Genomic DNA, 19,756 nt, shown 5'->3' with positions numbered 1-19,756 from the left:
AGGTGAATTGGTACAAAGAGATTTGAGATACACTGGCTGAATTGCTGGAAGTTCTTTGATAACCAGAAATGGTTAAATCTAATGTTGATGTGCTGCAATGGTTGCAAATATACACATTAAAAAGGAAAAAATAAAAAATAAATAAGATGGTCGGCATCTCTAATTGGCTAGAGTGTAGAAGCGGACTCTTCCATGCACAGGGACTAATTGCTGTAATAATACAGGAGCAGAAATCAAGGCTATTGCTGTTCAAGAGCAGCAGAGAGCAGAGTGTAATCAACCTAAGATATCGGACAAGCGATGTCATAGAGAGCATAGGACCAGCTGGACCTCATCTAGAAAATTAAAGGCCAGAGGAGGGAAGTTTGGAGACTTTTAAAAGAATGCTTTTTTTTCTTCAAGCTTTGTGTTTGTTAAGTGAATGGAAAATAATCCTATAAATATAAATACACACATGGTATATCTTTATTCGACCAATTTGAAATGAAAGATCATCTTGAGCAGATGGAGTGGTCATTTGGTCCCCAACATATGGCGACTTATCATCATTTTAGGTATAAAAGGACTCCTAAATCAACCCCTTTAAAAGCATGCACATATTCAAAGGGTTGGTGCAGAATGCCGACAACTCTGATGCAAGCAGAAACAGTTGGATAATGTGGATTAGTATCACACCTACTATGTACATAGGCTTTACTGAATGCAGCCCCATGTGTATAGGTCATGCATAACACATTGAGGGATGATTCACATTTAGGGATTCCGTTGCTGTGCGTTAATGCATGTTATGGCATTTGCATTGCGTTACGGCAGCCCATTTATTATGAATTGGATGTCAAGACATCACAATAATTGTTAAAGAATCCGATTGCAATTCTTTCAACCTCGCGATCCTAACAAAGCATTTTCCCGATTCTATGTAGAGTTCTCTGCTCACTGCTGACAGCTGTCTAAAAAAACAAAAAAAAAAAAAAACACAGGCAGCCTGCCAAGTTTATGACAACATAGGTTGGAGATAACAAGGGACATTGTAAACATTTTGTTCTAAGATGAAAGGAATGAACTTCAGTCTGTAATTGAGGGAAGTTTAACCACTTAAAGACTAAAACCTTTTTCTGACATTTGTTGCTTACAAGTTAAAAATCTGTATTTTTTGCTAGAAAATTACTTAGAACCCCCAAACATTATATATATATTTTTAACAAAGACCTTAGAAAATAAAATGGTGGTTGTTGAAATATTTTATGTCACACTGTATTTGCACAGCGTTTTTTTAAGCACATTTTTTGGGGAACAAACACACTTTAAAGAATTCATAAAAACTAAACAGTAAAGTTAGCCCAATTTTTTGTATAATGTGAAAGAGGATGTTGAGCCGCGAGAATCATGATCTTTATTCTAAGCAAAAAAAATTGTGATTCTCATTTTGGCCAGAATCATGCAGCTCTACACCACAATGGATCAAAGTTACCTTTTTAGCAACGGAACATGTGATACAATATATGCGTTGCTTTGCATTGCTGTGTGCTGGGCTCTACTGTACAAAACGTGGGGGTGCCATTCATAATGTATGCAAACAAAGGGCTTCAGAAGCACACATTAATCGCACATTTCCATGATGCAATGGTGCCAATGGAACATAAATTAAATGCAAGAGCAGAAAGATTAGTGGGGTCAGACACGCTAGGGGAACAAATACTTTTCAAGCATCTCCACTTATTTTCATACCATGGTAAATGTGTGGTAAAGATGGGTTACCATGCACTGCAATAAATGCACATTTTAGCGTGCACTGCTGCAACACACAAGTGTAAATGGCACATATATAATATGCCAAAAAGATGTAAGAGTAGAAAGATTTGTGGAGTCAGACATGCTAAAAGAACACAACATTTACAAGCACCAACACACCATTAAAAGGAAATCTGATTTTTTTTTTTTCAGTTTCCATCCAGCTACTAACGGACAAATGAGTGTAACCTGAGAGATGTTATGGAGCAATAGAATATCAACCGGAACGTGACTTAAACCCGTTTGTGCTCGGGAACAATCCTGAAAACAGTTCCCGTCACTGACTTTGCTCAGAAAAAGAGTAGAAGCAGATGAAAAGCTACAGGATGCACATGGCGGAAATGTATTTAGCAGATCCTGTCCTGAGAGGAAATGCGTCCTAACGAGAAGACAAAATCTGTGGAAGCAAAAGACACACGGCCAACTTTAAGATTAGCACTTTTTCCATTGGCTTGCTCTAGCCAACTTAAATGCAGCACTGCATTTGTAAAACCTAATGAAAAACTGCAATATTTGTCATTTTTTTATAAATTGATTTTATGTAACATAAATGGATTTTAAGCAGAAGAAAAGAAAAAATACTTTTTGGGGAGTTTTTTCAACTTTGCCACACAGCAAGGTAGTACAGAACAGGAGAAATTAGATAATGAGTCAGGTGTACAAAAAGATTGCAGCTCGTTTCATAAATTCCTTTCTCTGCTATTCAAAAGTAGCACTGTGCCAATAGAAATTCTTCGTCTAATCATTTCTTAAAGTGTATTTACACTTTTGCAGCCAGACTGGGATAACACCTTCCTTATATTTGTTGTATGTTCTCATTCACGTACCATAACTTAAAAAATTCCAGCTTACCTTTGTTTAGATGCTCTATTCGGTACCCTCCAGCAAAGAAAAATAATCCTATGTACGGCTCTTTGTTGATGAGGGGGCTGGGCAGCGGTGTTTGCCATAATTAGCCCTGTCTGTACTGTGCAGGAAGATCTATTTAATCAATTGTAACTAGATTTGAACACAGCCTGTCCTAACTAATGGGTTATTTGGCTGGGCTTCTTGCATTGTATGTTAATAAAGACCTAGGGCAGACTCAAGGCTCGTACACACAATCAGAAAATTGTACAAAAAATACCGCCTTCAAAGCGATCATATGATAATCTAAACTAGTGCAGAGCTCTCAAAAGCCGATCATGACAGTTCATCCAATAATATCCAATCAGAGAAGCATGAACATTTTTCTCTTACTATACCAGATCATATGGATTTTCGTTTAATCAGTACAGTTGTTGTTCAAAAATACAATACAAATACACTACAACACATTACATCCCTTCCGAATTTTTATTCTGTCGTATGAGAATTTTTGTAACTTTTGTAAACTCTTCATTTTGTATAGCGAACACATAGTTGGGTTTTCTCAAATTTGACTGCAAAAAAGCGGAATGATGTGCATCTTTCAGGTGTTAAAATGAGTACTAGTATCGGTGCCGATACCGAGAATTTGCACGAGAATTTGCACGAGTACTTGTACTCGTGCAAATTCTCCAATGCTTTATCCCATACCTGGGCAGCCTCACAGGTGATCAGTGCAGCAGTGGGGACAATTACAAGTACCGATCTCCCTGTATAGCTTTCAATAAAGCAGCAGACAGGCACTTCTCTCCCTCCCGCAGCTTTCAGCTGCTTTATTGAAAACTATACAGGGAGATCGATGCTTATAACTGCCCGCACCAATCGTCCCGACTGTCCCCGTGTCCTCCTCTGCCCCCCCTCCCAGATCTGTCAGGATGGAGAGCGGAGGAAGGAGCCAGTAAATATGTAATTTATCAGCTCCTTCCTTTTCTGAATGAAGAGAGTCAGTGATCACTGAATCTGTCCATTTATACCTGAGCATCATAAACTGTGTTTACAATACGTCAGTTTATGAATGAACAGGAGTATCTGTCTCCTGTCCATTCAGTGCAGCTGAAGCTGCAGCCCTGTCTCAAAGGGGAGATGTGAGGGGTCTGTTTAGATCCCTGATATCTCACCAAAGCCACCCCCCAACAGGGAAGAAAGAAGAAGAAAGAAAGAAATTTGTAATAAAAATATTTCAAAGTTAAATTGAAAAAAAAAACAAAAAAAACAAAAAAAAAAACCCACTGACACCGTCCACTCCACCCCCCCCCCCCCCCAAAAAAAGAGTAAGCATTGTTAAAAAATAAAAGAAAACACCAACAAAAAATATATAAAAAGTAAAAATAAATACCAGTGCCACCTATCAGTGTCCATCAGTGCTGCATATTAGTGGCACTGTCACATGACATTAAAAAAAAAAAGTATCACTAATCAGGATCGGGGAGTACTTGAAAAAAAAAAAGTACTGGTACTTGTACTCGATCTTAAAAAAAGTGATATTGGTGCAACCCTAATCCAAGCACAGTAGCCACAAATGCACAAAGAAAACACCAAAACATTTTTTTGTCAAACAATAGTGTGTATGTTGCCTCACAATATGTAGAGCATGCCATTTTCAATTGCTATTAACATTTCTACAAGCATCAATGCTGCTAAATACACAACTATTTTCAGGCAATTCTACCCACTTTGGCGCAGCTTAAAATTGCAAAAATTAGCAAACTAATCACAGCACCGTACCACCATCAATTTCGATTGAACCCTTGAAATGACAAACTATTGGACAAATTGCTTTGATCTATAGGTCATTCTTGAGAAAGTGTCAGAAATTGCATGTATGACTAGCTTAATAGTTCTACCTATATGGAAATTAGTCTATAGAAAGATTAACACCCACTGCCTTTGCATGCATACAGCCTATACAAACAAGCAAGAAATAATAAATAGGGCCATGCCTGAACATGTGAAGCAAAAGATGACTCAAAAAAAGAAAAATCAACATGAACAAAGCAGTTTTGGCCACTGAAAACCAGACGGATCTGTTGCTTAGCAAAATTCTTAGATGGTGGTGGTGATACTGCTCTCAGTGTAGTATTACATCTGCTGAACTAGCAAGTACCCAGGTGTCAGAAAACAGTACCTACCTTCGAAAAGTAGGTACATAATATTTTGCACATCAAGTGACTGACAAAATCTGTGCAAAATGGATGCAAAGAGCCAGTCTAGTGTATGTATACCTTTACAGTTCATTTGCTCTGTACACATATATGCTGGGGAGAGGGATTAATGATATAATTAGATAGATAGTGTGAGTGACAGAGCCAGCACACAACAAAAAGGGGAAAGAAACAATACTAATGTTTCAGCTTCTTCATGTATCAGGAAACAATGCTGGTTTCATTGTGTAATTTTTGAGATACTAATCTTCCCAAATGTTTAACCAATAGCTCACATGCATATACAGAATGACACATCTCACATTGTATTTACAATTGCTATGCTCATACTAATGCAGCTTAACTTCAATTATTTTCCGCTAAAGGCAATCTACAGTGTCCTTTCACTGTCACTACATAGAGGAAGTTAGCTGCATGCAGGAAAATCTGCCCCCCAGGCTCCCAACTTTATGTATAAGCTCAATAAGCTCCAGAAAATGTTACATATATATATTGGGGAAATGCATGGGTATCTCTCTTATTTAGGCATATTACAAAATGCACAATTTAGAGAAACCTTCAAACACCATTTGAGGGCCACTGTACCCATTCGGGTGAAGATTTATCACGTGCTTGGCCCAACAAAATTTACATTACTTACAAAAATCTGTCTCACTTGCTTTATCAGCTTGTGACAATTTTAGCTCCCAACATCTTGGACAAAAACAATAGTCATAAGGCATGCCGCTAGTTAAGCTATACATATTGATTATATCAAATTACTATTCAATTAGGTCTGAAAACTGGCACAAATAAAGGATAGGATTTATGAACTTATGAGGAATGAACAATTCTTTTTAGCGGAGCCCAATGGATACCTCTCATTTTATCGAGCTTCAAAAAAGTACACAATGGCCACCTGCTGCTTTTAAGCTAGTTTTCGAAAACTATTCCTTCTGTACAGAATACCTTATATAAAGTAACAAGTAAAAGATTATTACAGCTATGGAATGCAACTTACATATAAGCAGATCTGCTCACTGACATATCTGAAGTCTCCTATACAGCCAATATCTCCCACTTATTCTGTAGCCGTCACGACAGGTGACAATGTACTTCCTACCACCGGCAATGACTTGATGAAACAAACATTCATATCTTAGCACCTACCATAAGGAATTACAACTGATGGGGAAAGATGTCCCACAGAGAGTTATTTCATGCAGACATGACTGATCAAGACTTGTAACCAAGGAAAAAAAGGGTTTTAAAGCCAAGTAAGTCCCAGGTGACAGGCTACCTGCGTAGGACCAAAGTATCAGGGGAAATGGTCTTTAGAGACAATCCTATTAATAAGATGAACAACAAATCAGACTCTATGAATCAGGGTAGAGACAAATATGGCAGAAAACAGATTCTATAGCAACTTGTGAAAACATGGATTAAGTTATTAATAGATCAGTATCCATGGAGCAAAGAAACCAGAAGTGGTGTTTGAAGATGCTCACTGGAATGAGAAGGACTCCACTAAACAGGATACCAAACTGAAGTTGGTGAGATGAGAGTGTTGTAAAAATATCATTCACTCCATGCCCCCATATTCCTGGTTCTACTTTTATATCCATACTGTGCACTTGAGGTCTCATCACCTGCAGCTCCTTCTACCTAGGTGGCAAGATTCACTGACCTAACTTACAGAGAGTGTAGGAAAATGGCAGGATAGTTGAATGTTTGGCATGGGACTTAAAAGCATTATTACTAAAGAAAGGAACACTATCAGAATGTAGGAAACTTCTTTATTAATCCACACCAGCGGGAATCCATGCTCTTATCCATTTTACGCTATTAGTAGCTCTTTATCAAAGAGTGTACTCTTCAATAAAGTTAAACTTGTAAGAACATTTATTCCTTCTGCTGTCGACTAGTCAAAAAATAGTTTCCTTCACCAGATTAGTAGGATAATCCCTTTCTTGGAAATTTGTTTAGAGGTGAACTCCAGGTATGATCTGTATTGTATACATACATTGGTCCAGTTTGAACCAACATAAGTATGCATATATTATACCTGATGGGCTGCTAATCAATGTGGTAAATGGCGCTACTGCAGTGATAGCCACAATCCTCCAGAGCCTGTGCGAGTGGCTTCCCCATTGACCACTGGGGATGGCTTGCTCGGCACTGTCATTTTTAAGACAGCGTTGTATAAATTTCTTCAATGAATACAAGGCATTCTCTAATTGGACAAACTAGAGAAAAAGGGTGATGACATTACAATCTCCTGGACCTGAAAAATCGCAGCCATCACTTTAGTAGCACAAACTACTGCAGTAATTGTCAGCTTCCCCAGCGACTCCTCAGGTATAATATATGTCTACTTGCATAGATCCAAGCTGGACCAAAGTAAGTATACAATATAGATCATGCCTGTAATTCAGACTTAAATACTCAGTAAATGGCTGACCCGCACGGTAATCTCTTCCCCCCTTCTTTCTTCCTCTTTGCTGCCTGGCGTGGACCTTGACCAGCTTCCTGCATGCACCTTTCACCCCTGTTTTGAGCTTTAGAGTGCCCTATACCTTCTACTGCCCCTAACGGTGCGTACCTCCCATATGGCAATGTGACCGATGGAGCTTCTCCCAGTCTCCATTTTAGTTGAATATGTACAGTTTGTGCCTTACAGTCTGATGTCACTTGCGGTGTCACTTCTGCTCCAATTGGTGATCCTATTTATGTTTTTATTTGCCACTCTACCCTTTCTGTTGTTGCTTTCTTTTCTTTATGTGACTGCCTTTCATACCTTGTATTAACAATTAAAAACCTAATAAACATTTGGTGAAACAGACTTGAACACGCAGCTTATCAAGTTTCACTTTAAAGGAAGCAAACATGGATGTACAGTATAAGGGAGAAGATTAGGGTTCAGGAGCCACCCAATGAGGACGAAAGTTAAAAACTCCAAGCAGATATTTAAAAAACACCAATCATATGGTTATGTTTTTATTAAAATCATTATGTATATTTTTAAATTAAAACAATTTAGTGCTGATGTCAGTCTCATTCATTGCCCAATAAGCAGGCTGAGGTATGGTCCAAACAAAGCTGTGCTGTTGCTACAGTGGTGGTTGGGAACCTAACTGTGCTACCTGGATCACAAGAGTGGCTGTGCAGAATTACAAATCCTGTGGAAGGATGCTTGCAGTAACTAAATATAAAATTACTTCTACATATTCTTGTCCTTTGGCTTCATTATAGAAGTTGGAAAAACAATATCATGAAATATTTACACTGCCCAAATATTTACAGCATGTATTAAGGGAGATCGATCAGACTTAAATGAAGAGCTCAGTAATATAACGGCAAGAACGATCAATTCTGCATGAAGCTGCTGCTAAAGGGACGGCATACTTCAGCGCTTGATTAGAATGTGTTGTGTTCGCATCAGATTCCCAGTGTTAAAGACAAACCTGTGTTGAAAAATACTCAGACTACCACTGTTGATCGGCTCCACAAAATTTCAGTTATCTGACTAACTTGGACTATAATCTTTTTGGAGCTAATGACCCCAGAACAAACATTCATTAAGTGAAATTAGAGAGATATCACAGCTGTAAGTAGTATACTTGTTGGTTCAAGGTCAGGGAAAAGTACTAAAGCTGCAAAATCAGCCTGAAACCCAGGAAAATAAGCTTTTTTAAAAGGAAGGAGCAGCAATGGAAGCCTCCATCTTTTATCAGTTCATATTCTATTTAAAGTCGAACTATGGCCTCCCATTGAAAGATATATCCTGCAGCACTTGATTAAGTGTCGTTTTCTCAGTTTACCTGCAAAGTACCACAAATACCTGTTGATTCTGTTAGTGAAGTCCACCTAATGCAGCTTTCTGTTATGGTGTGACTATGATGCTGCACTGCTCCTGAATTAAAAAAGCAGAGTTGCCATGCTCATGTAGGCTGGGCCTGCTTGCACTACATTGGGATGAAAAAAATGCTGCAGTGGGCTTGGCAGGTCACTGCATTATCAATAATGATTCTTAATCCTGCAGCTTGTCAATCAGCACCTGGCCACACCTAGTCCTGCCCACTGCTTCCTAGATTGACAGCTCTGCCTCTACTGCTGAAACCCTCCCACTGTGAGCTGTTGTGTATGCGAGACATAAACAAAAGTAGTGACTAAGGCTGGCCATACATATTCAATTTTCCTTTAGATTTACCAAAAAACATATAATATATGAGGTCAAAACTAAATAACTTTCAATTGTATCCAATTAGGCAGGCCCTTGCACTACATGGTTTAACCACTTAAGGACCAGCCTCGTTTTGGATTTTAGGTGTTTACATGTTTAAAACAGGTTTTTCTGCTAGAAAATTACTTAGAACCCCCAAACATTATATATGGTTTTTCTTCTAACACCCTAGAGAATAAAATGGCAGTCATTGCAATACTTTTTTTTGCACCGTATTTGCGCAGCGGTCTTAAAAGCGCACTTTTTTTGGAAAAAAAATCACTTTTTTTAATAAAAAAATAAGACAACAGTAAAGTTAGTCCAATTTTTTTTTATATTGTGAAATATAAAGTTACGCCAAGTAAATTGATACCTAACATGTCACGCTTGAAAATTGCGCCCGCTCGTGGAATGGCGTCAAACTTTTACCCTCAAAAATCTCCATAGGCGACGTTTAAAAAATTCTACAGGTTGCATATTTTGTGGTACAGAGGAGGTCTAGGGCTAGAATTATTGCTCTCGCTCTACTGGTCGCTGCGATACCTCACATGTGTGGTTTGACCACCGTTTTCATATGCGGGCGCTACTCGCGTATGCGTTCGCTTCTGCGTGCGAGCTCGTCGGGACAGGGGGGTTTTTAAAAAAAAAAATTTTTATTTTTATTATTTATTTTACAATATTTTATTTATTTTTACACTGTTTTTTAAAAAAAAAAAAATGGTGTCACTTTTATTCCTATTACAAGGGATGTAAACATCCCTTGTAATAGAAAAAAGCATGGCAAGACCTCTTAAATATGAGATCTGGGGTCAAAAAGACCTCCGATCTCATATTTACACTAAAATGCAATAAAAAAAAAAAGAAAAAAAAAAGTCATTTAGAAAAATTACATTTGAAAAAATGTGCCTTTAAGAGGCGTGGACGGAAGTGACGTTTTGACGTTGCTTCCGCCCAGCAGTGTCATGGAGACGAGTGAGCACCATCTTGGCCTCACTCGTCTCCAGACAAACCACGGAGGAGGACGCGATCGCCTCCGCCGCTACCGACGGCTCCGGTAAGCGGCAGAGGGCACCGGATCGCGGCGGGAGGGGGGGGCCCTCTCCCACCACCGATAAAAGTGATCTCGCGGTGAATCCACCACAGGGACCACTTTTATCTGACAGCCGGCCGCCGCACGAAAACGGGGATACTGGGGTTATGGCAGCTAGCTGCTGCCATAACAACGATATCCCCGTTCAAAGTTTGGACGTACATCGTCGTGCGGCGGTCTTGAAGTGGTTAAGGTAAAGCTAAAGGAAAAATTGTACAAGACGATTGAACATGCACATCTGGAAACTATTCACAGCGCTTCACTTTTTCCCACATAAAATATGTGGAAAATTTTGTTATGTTATGTTGGGCCTTGTTCACACCTTTGCATTTTTAGTGTATTTTCAGTTTTACAGAAACACACTACAGTGCATTTAACATGGTTTCCTATGGGTCTTGTTCACATCTGTGCATTTTATGGAAAGGGCCAGGGACTTTTTTCTGGTTTTTGGTTTCATAGACTTCAATGGATCAAAAACTGGTGATCTGGTGAAGGGTACAGAAATATTTCTGCAGCATTGAAATTCCCAATGAGCACAGTGGCCTCCATTTGGAACCACCAGGACTCTTCCTAGAGCAGGCTGCCCCGTCAAACTGAGTGATCGGGGGAGAAGGGCCTTAGTCAGGGAGGTGACCAAGAACCCAAATGGTCACTTTATAGACATACACAGCCCAGCTTGGGAGCAAACCCGGAACGTCTGCCCCCATAGCAAGTAGCTTGCTATGGGGGCAGACACAGAAAAAGAGCAGACAGCGCTGGCGTGGACAACACAGAGGAAGGTGTTTAGGGCCACTATATGCAAAACCATTGCACAGAACAGGTAAGTATAACATGGTATTAAAAAATGTACATGTTGTAATAAATTGCCTTTAGTAACGCTTTACAAACTTGAAACATAGCATTTTCATAAGAAAATGTCAACAATGGCAACCTCCAATGTTTTTCTCATGGTTGAGTGTATACACACACACACACACACACACTACAAGTGGCATTTTTACCATGCTGTAAGCACATTCAATAAAAAAAAAAAATGTTAAAAAAAATGTTCCAATCATTTTATTTTAATAAAGGCAATACAAACTAACCATTTATGTTTAATGAGAAATAGATCTATTCTGGAGATCACTAAAAAAAGGTTCTGGACATGTTACATGGAGTAGGATGTTTACACAGCATAAGATCTCCAATAAACTAGAAGAAACAAAAATGTATGCACTCACTGTATAGAATTTCACTAATAAGACATAAAAACAAACTCCCAGCACCAAAATCTTCTAGACGAACCACGTTTCCTATGGTAGTCAATCAACTACTCCCTTTCCATATTTGTAGTGCAGATTAAAGTTGACCTAAATTACAGAATTTGGTCCACTTTAAAAGATTATCCAGGCTGAAGAAAGAGAATGGAGGCAATAAAGATATCAAATATCTCAGAGCTGTAAAAACCAGGTCCCATGGTGTGCTGGTTCTGAGTCATGTAACCTGAATCCAACATGCTAGATCACATGCAGCTCTCCTTTGTGGGCGACAAGGTCAACAGAGCACTTTCACGAAGGGTTCTTGTGTTGTGGTTGTGGAGGCTGCCTCAGCTCCAGGACAGCAAACCAGAACACTAGAGGACCTGGTTTAACAAATCAGCAACAGACATTTGATAGCCATTTTGCTCCTTGTCGGCTTCCCTCATAGATAAATAACCTAGTAAGGGCTCATTCACATTGGCTCAATGAGGCATATAACATAAAATATGTCAGTATTTAAATACATCTGCACCCAGGAGCAACAGGTATTGTGTACTGTTCAGGGCACCGAGGATTAGCACTATATTTCACCCATATTTTGGCTGTGGTCCATTTTAAGGGGGTCGATTTCTGTGCAGTTGAAGTTCTCAGGGGTTCTTACCATGCAGGATGAGGGGTGATCAGATCAAAGAGGAGAGGACTGACTTACAATCCTCACTCTAATAAATTCCTTTTTGGGATCCGGAATTAGGAGGTTCAGAGAGATATTAAAGAGAACTTCCACCTCTGACTACAGGGAATCTGGTCCGGGGGGGGGTTAAGCCTACCTCCAGTAAGCAGTACATAAATGCAGGAAGCTCCTACAGCAGGTGTAGAGTAGTATGGAGTTTGGAAAGGCAGCTGTCTGAAATGTTGCAGGTCTTCTGGAAGCTACCAAAAAGGCCTCCGAGTAGACTTTCCTTTTATGCGGTAAACCCCCTGTGTGGCTATTACACTGTTATTTTTATTTTGTGCTGGAAATAAACAGGCTTTTGTTTTCTAATTTTGCTGAAGTTTAGCTACTTATGCTTGCTGCTGAAAGCACTATTTTATTTACCTTTTGGAAAAAATAAAGACTTTTATGTTTGTAGAAAATGGCTTTGCAAGTGACCCTAGAGCACTGCCACAATAGCTATTACCCCTGAACTTTACAACAAATAAATTACAGGATGCAGCTGTACGCTGCTATTCATAACTCTAAGCGTACGCATATAAACGTAAGCCCCTGGGAGTACCTTCATATGTGTATGCATGTTTATGCTTGGAGTGTATACCCCAGTACAGCTTTATTCTGGAATTCATTTGTACAGGCAGCTCTACACAGCACTTGTGGCTCCTGGGCAAAAAAAAAAAAAAAAAAAAAAACTTACATATTTTAAAGTTGTGTGCCCTAAAAAGCCCATTTATATGGCTTCTAAAAACACAGGTTTACAATGAAGGTCTACTTTAAACTGCCCATAATATATTATGGCAGGCTAGAAAGACACAATTCAATCACTTTTGGATGTAGGGCCAAATTGCTGCACACGCAAGAACATTTGGCCTATGGAGAGAGGTAGTGGAAGTGTGTTCAAACAACCCCAGATTACAACTTGTGACGGAACTGTGACAGAATCAGGTTTTCTAAACTGTTTGATTGGTATTTTTTATGTGCTCTATCTCCTAAACAAGATTTGGCTAAAAACTGCCAGAGCAGCCAATTTTAAAGCGGATGTAAACCCTCACATATACCCAGTGAAGTGGACAGCCTCAGATGATACACAGAGATTAAACAAATCTCCCTGCATAAATTGTATTTGTAGATCTGCTGTCAGCTTTCTACACCGTTTAGAAAGTGAACACTGGGGTTGATTTACTACAACTAGAGAATGAATAATCTGGTGCAGCGGTGCATGATAGCCAATCGGCTTCTAACTTCAGCTTGTTCAATTGAGCTTTGACAAAAAAAATGGAAGCTGCTTTGTTTCTATGCAGAGCTGAACCAGATTTTGCACTCTCCAGTTTTAATAAATCAACCCAATTGTGTTATACATTTTTCTTCCTGTTCCACCACCACTGGGTGTGGAGTCTTGGCATACATTGTGTGAGAGTGGATTGGAGGAAAGGCGCACAAACATCCCCACCACATAGGCAGAGGAATGAACAAAGATGCAGAGCTGTGCTGTGAATAGACAAGCTCTCTGGTAGTCTCTCTCTATGCACTCACCCGACACAAATTTCCAGCTGCTTTTATTTCCTGTGTCAGAGAACTTGTCAGAAGTTATCATGGTGATAAAGGAACGAATGCAGCAGAAAGACGCGGGACTTAGTGCTTTGGGGAGAAATAAGTAAACACTGCAGTTATATGCGCCTAGGTCAAATTTCATGAATGGGGTTTACATCTACTTTAATTATGCACATGAAGAAGAAAAAGAAAAAAAAAAAGAAGCCAATTGGTCACTATCAGCAACGCAAACTTGTTTTTACCTTTTTCAATTACAAGTCCTTTTTTATATAAAATAACCACCTTACAGACTATCCAGGAGACCTTTGCAAAAAGAATATTTTGTGGACACTGTACAAAACACACAAACAAGCAGGAAAGCAGCTCTACAGATTTCGGAATGTTCATTCTGGTAATAAAGACAGGTGGTTTAGCACTAGAACTTGAATCCTGTTGTCCCTCATAAAGACCATCTGAGAGTACCATTTCACCTGCTACAGACCTTTTTACGGCAAGCACAAAGCTTTATTCCAGTTCGGCTCTGAACAGTTGTGCTAATAACCTAGAGTAAAGGCCTCACAAGCTGTTTGCATGCTGGCTCCAGCAACATTACCAAGATGATCTAAAATTATGAAGCAATTCCATCAGAGCTTCATGCAGATTAAGTGACCTGATGCATGCCAGAGAGTATATGGAAATAATAAAAGAGAAAAAAGGTGGTTTTGCTAACGGATGGATTACATTGCTGCAGCTCACAATTCCAATGCAGTTGTACCATAACAGTATGTCAGTGAACAGAATGTCAGTGATTGAATATTGTATTAAAAATGAAGCCAGTTGTTTCTTTTTAAAGGTTTGGTTCACAAAGAGTTGAAATCTCAATTTTTTAAATATGCTAGTGGGCAGAAACACCTACTGATTTACCGTATTTTTCGCTCCATAAAGCACACTCCCCCCCCCCCAAAAAAAAAAAAAAAAAAATCAAGTGGAGAGAGATTTGAACACCTGTCAGTTTTGTTTTTTTTTTGCTGTCTGTGCCCCATTTAGGAAGTTCTCTCTGTCTATTTGTCCTGTTTACCATTATCATCAAAAGTAGAAGAAAATCCCAAATTTTGACATCAGAGCACTAATAGAGGGGAAATCTTACATTATGGATACTAGTTCTGGTGACACTGGAATTACTGTACCTCACTTTGGAGGGTTTTTCTCTTACTTCTGGTTTTGGCTATGGGATAGAAAGTGAAATCTCCCCATTGAGACATAGATGGCAAGAACACACAGACACAAACCATAACCCTCTCTTACTCTACCAAAATAAAAATGTAAAAAAAAGTTTTGCCTTACAGGCAGTACAGGCGATCCCCTAGTTACAAACGAATCCTACTTATTATGTTATTATGGGAAAAAGGTGTCTCCACTGATGCTTTATCACCAAGGCTTGTTTCCACAACAACCCAAAATTTTCTGTGATTCTCGCTTTTCATTTTGTGCTTTTCATTTCACGCTTTTCATTTTGTTTCTGAATGGCCGTTCGTCAACCAGACATGTTTCGGAATCGAAGGAGATAACGTGTTATTTATTATTGGCCTTGGAGTTATTGCTTTGACATTATTTTTTTTGACTGAATAATGATTTGATTTGGTATATTTTCTATTTTTTTTGGATGCATAGAATGCACTTTTTGGTTAAGTTCTATTGGCAGATAGCATGTCTAATTTTATTTGTTTTCTTTTTTCAATGCACAATGAAAAATTGTAGAGAATAATACTTGGCTATATGTTTTACTTCAAATGACAGTTTGGGAGTAGGCAGTTACATTTAAAAACATACAATGTAAAATTGACAAGGGACACCAACATAGTTGTATCTTAAAAACTACGGGATAATGGTGTTGTGGTAACTTGCCCAAAAAAAAAAGAAAAAAAAAAAAGCATAATATTATTCTTGATATCACTAGAAAAAATAGGATTTTTATAACAGCTTACCTGTAAAATCCTTTTCTTGGAGTACATCGTGGGACACAGAGCCTAAGTTAATAACTTAATGGGTATATAGGCACCTTCAGGTCATGGACACTGGTATACCCAATCCAGGTAGTTCACTCCCTATATAACCACTCCTCCTTGCAGGAGCACCTCAGTTTTTGTAGCAAAGCAATATACTTAAACCCCAAAAGAGGGGATGGACCTCTGTGTCCCATGATGTACTCCAAGAAAAGTATTTTACAGGCAAGCTGTTATAAAAATCCTATTTTCTTTATCGTACATCATGGGACACAGAGCCTAAGTTAATAACTTAATGGGATGTCCCATAGCAATGCTATCTGAGGGGAGGGTGACACAACCTGCAGGGTACCCCCAGACTTGAGGACCTATACTGCTGCCTGCAGCACACTGCGCCCAAAGGCGATATCCTCATACCTCCTTACATCTACTTTATAAAACTTGGTGAATGTATGTACTGAAGACCAAGTTGCGGCCTTACAGATCTGAGCCATGGAGGCCTGGTGACGCACTGCTCTAGAAGCACTAACCCCCCTGGCAGAGTGCGCTTTGACTTGAAAAGGGGGAATCTTACCCCTTAAATTATAAGTCTGAATTATAACTTGACGAATCTACTTAGCGACAGTGGATTTCAAAGCTGCCTGTCCTTTCTTAGGACCCTCTGGCAGAATAAATAAGACATCAGTCTTTCTAATCTGAGCAGTTGTCTTTAAATAGATTTTCACTGCTCTCATCACATCAAGACAATGTAGTGACGTCTCTTCCCTGGAACATGGTTTTGGAAAAAACAATGGCAGGACAATATCTTGTTTCAGGTGAAAACCTGAGACCACTTTTGGCAAAAAGTCTGGAGGAGGGCGTAACACCACTCTGTCCTCATGAATAATCAAGTATGGCTCTTTACATGAAAGAGCAGCCAATTCCGAAACCCTCCTTGCTGAGGATATAGCAACCAAGAACACCAGCTTCCTTGTCAGAAGGACTAAGGGAATATGCTGTATCGGTTCAAATGGCTGTTGTCCCAAGGGTTCAAAGGAGGTTTGACTGGCGGATTAAGCTGCATCACCCCTTGCAAAAAAACCTAACTAAAGAATGTGTAGCAAGCGGTCTTCGAAATAAGACCGATAAGGCTGAGACTTGGCCTTTAATAGTACTTAAGGCCAATTTCATCTCTACCCCTAATTGTAGAAAGGCAAGAATTCTGCCTATGATGTATCTCCAAGGGTGCCAACCCTTGGATTCACACCAGGAAACATAAGCCCTCCAGACTCTAGTTCTGGAAGCGGTCTTCCTTGCATTAATCAGGGTAGAGATAACTGACCCGAAAAGCCCACGTTTCTTCAGAATGAGGGTTTCAATAGCCAAGCCGTTAAATTTAGAGACCATAAGGAAGGATGGATTATCGGCCACTGTGAGAGTAGGTCATACCGTTGTGGGAGGGACCATGGGTCCTGCCATCTTTACAATTTGTGCATACCCTGACCTTCTGGGCCATGCTGGTGCTACTAGAATTACCTGCTTTTTTCCAGCTTGATCCTGCAAAGAAGTCGAGGCAGCAATTGAATAGGAGGAAATGCATAGATCAGTGAGAACTGATCCCACTGGGTCACCAATGCATCTGTTCTGCATGCGAGTGGATCCCTTGTTCTGGACACAAAGTTGACTAACTTCATGTTGAATCTGGACACTAGAAGATCTACGTCCGGAGTTCCCCATCTTTGGCAAATAGCCCAAAATATGTCAGGGTGAAGAGACCATTCCCCCTGGAATAACTGCTGGCGACTCAAGTAGTCCGCCTGCCAATTCTCTACTCCCGGAATAAAGACTGCCGATAGGCACGGAACATTCCTTTCTGCCCAAGTTAGAATATGGTTCACCTCTCTCTGCGCTGAGACTCTTAATGCCCCCTTGGTGATTGATATAGGCCACAGCTGTGGCATTGTCGGCTTGGATTCTGACAGGACAATCCAGTGACCTGGACGTCCAGGCCTTCAGAGCCAGACGCACTGCCCGAATCTCTAGGATATTGATGGACAAGGTTCTTTCGGCTCTTGACCACTGTCCCTGGACAGTGGTCTTTTCTAGTACTGCTCCCCAGCCTAAAAGGCTGGCATCTGTCATTACCACGTTCCAGATAACTGGTCTGAAGGATTTTCCTTTCAACAGATACTGGGTTAGTAACCACCAACTGAGGCTTTGGGACACCTTTGGGGACAGCCGCATTGGCAAGTCTAATGCTTGAATTGTTTTGTTCCAAGTAGCTAGGATACTGTTTTGCAACAGCCTTGAATGGAACTGGGCATAGGGAACCACTTCGAATGAAGCCACCATGTTTCCTAGCAACCTCATGCAAAGGCGAATGGAGGGATCGCCTTCTGACCTGACCATCCGCACCAGCTCTCTTATGGAGTTGATATTTGCCTGAGGCAAGAACACCTTTTTCTGGGCTGTGTCTATGATCAGCCGCAAGTACTCCAGCCTTTTTATCGGTTTTAAGGAAGATTTCTCTAGGTTGAGAATCCAACGCAAAATTTCCAGGCAACTGGTTGTAATGCGCACCGACTGGTCTATTAGCAATAGATCGTCTAAGTACGCCAAGACTGTTATGGCCTGTGCCCTTAACCTGGCTAGAGGTGGCGCCAGGACGTTTGTGAACACCCAGCGTGCTGTAGCTAGCCCGAAGGGCAAAGCTAAAAAGTGGAAATGCTGCTATTTCACTTCGACCCACAGAAACCTTTGGTGAGCGGGAAATATAAGAACATGCAGATATGCATCCCCGATGTCGATAGACGCCAGAAGTTCTTCTCCTAATAGGATAGAAACTACTGACCTGATCGTCTTCATGCGAAAGGAGCGGATCTTCAGCAACCGATTTAGATTCTTTAGATCTAGAATGGGTCTGACATCTCCATTCGGTTTTGGTACTGTGAAGAGGTTTGAATAAAACCCCAAACCTTGCTCTTCTGTTGGGATCTGCATGATCACTCCCTGAGCCATTAATCAGTCTAGTGCCCAAAACAGAGATTGCCTTTTCTCTGGATCTTTGGGAATGTCTGACCTCAGGAAACGAGACGGTGGAAAGTCCCGAAATTCCAGCTTGTACCCAAAAGTTACCGTGGATATGACCCATCTGTCCTGAATTTCCTCTTGCGCTTGCCAGCCTTCTGAAAACTGCAGAAGTCTTCCCCCCCTTCTGAGGGGGGGGGTGCCCCTTCATGATGAGGCTTTAGGATTCTGCTTTGCAGGTTTCTGGCCCCAGGACTTCTTTTGAGCCTGGGCCTGACCCTGAGGTTTTCCGCTAGAGTCTGACGGCGGAGGCCATCGCCACTGCCTAGAGGCGGAAGTCCCTGGCGCAGGAGAAAGAGCCCGTTTAAATGAAGGGCGTTTATACTTTCTCTTGACTGGCAAAAGAGTACTTTTCCCATTAGAAATTGTTTGGATGTATTTGACCAAATCATCCCCAAATAGCCGATCCCCATGAAAAGGGAACCCAGTCAGGAGGGTTTTACATGGTGTTTCGCTGACCAATTTTTAAACCACAGGATTCTACGCATATGTACTAGCATAAGCGTAAGGCGGGACACCTGGTGAATATAATCTTTATTGGCATCTATGGCAAAGCATAGTGCTTTTGGTAATTTGGCCAAATCCCGGGCTTGTTGTACAGGCACCTCTTTAAGGGCCTGTCTAAACTGGTCCTTTAGGGATTGACAGACGCCTATTGCAGAGACTGCAGGCTGAGTAACGGCACCTGCCAAGGAAAAAGAGGATTTTAACAGGAATTCCAACTTTTTATCTGTTGGATCCTTAAACATTTGTGCATTGTCTCCTCCATGGGATAGAGAACTGAAAATCTCTTTGGAGCGAGAAAATGCTTATCCGGATGATCCCATTCAGCATAAATAAGCTGTTAAGGGCAGCACAGTGGTGTAGTGGTTAGCACTTTCACCTAGCAGCAATGGGGTCGCTGGTTCAAATCCCGACCACGACACCATCTGCCTGGAGTTTGCATGTTCTCCCTGTGCCTGCGCTGGTTTCCTCCCACACTCCAAAGACATGCTGGAAGGTTAATTAGATCCTGTCAAAAAAAATGGCCAAATATGTGTATGTGTATGTTGTA

The 19,756-nt window shown here is 40.4% G+C and overlaps 1 protein-coding gene across 2 annotated transcripts in view; it reads right to left on the bottom strand.

The window, feature by feature from the left end:
* ZNF423 (zinc finger protein 423) overlaps positions 1–19,756 on the bottom strand; it is a 442,417-nt gene that overhangs the window by 371,100 nt on the left and 51,561 nt on the right. The window contains exon 1 of one of the 2 annotated variants that reach the window (XM_073605004.1): positions 2,644–2,707. The exons of the other annotated variant lie outside the window; for it this stretch is intronic. The gene's annotated coding sequence lies outside the window, so the exon portion shown is untranslated. Of the gene's footprint in view, positions 1–2,643; positions 2,708–19,756 lie in introns of those variants that run through there. 2 annotated transcript variants of the gene reach the window in all.

This window comes from Aquarana catesbeiana, linkage group LG11 (genome assembly GCF_042186555.1).
Source record: "Aquarana catesbeiana isolate 2022-GZ linkage group LG11, ASM4218655v1, whole genome shotgun sequence".
Lineage (NCBI taxonomy): Eukaryota > Metazoa > Chordata > Amphibia > Anura > Ranidae > Aquarana > Aquarana catesbeiana.
The sequence above is the reverse complement of the archived record's forward strand: the minus strand, read 5'-3'. Positions and strand labels throughout refer to the sequence as shown.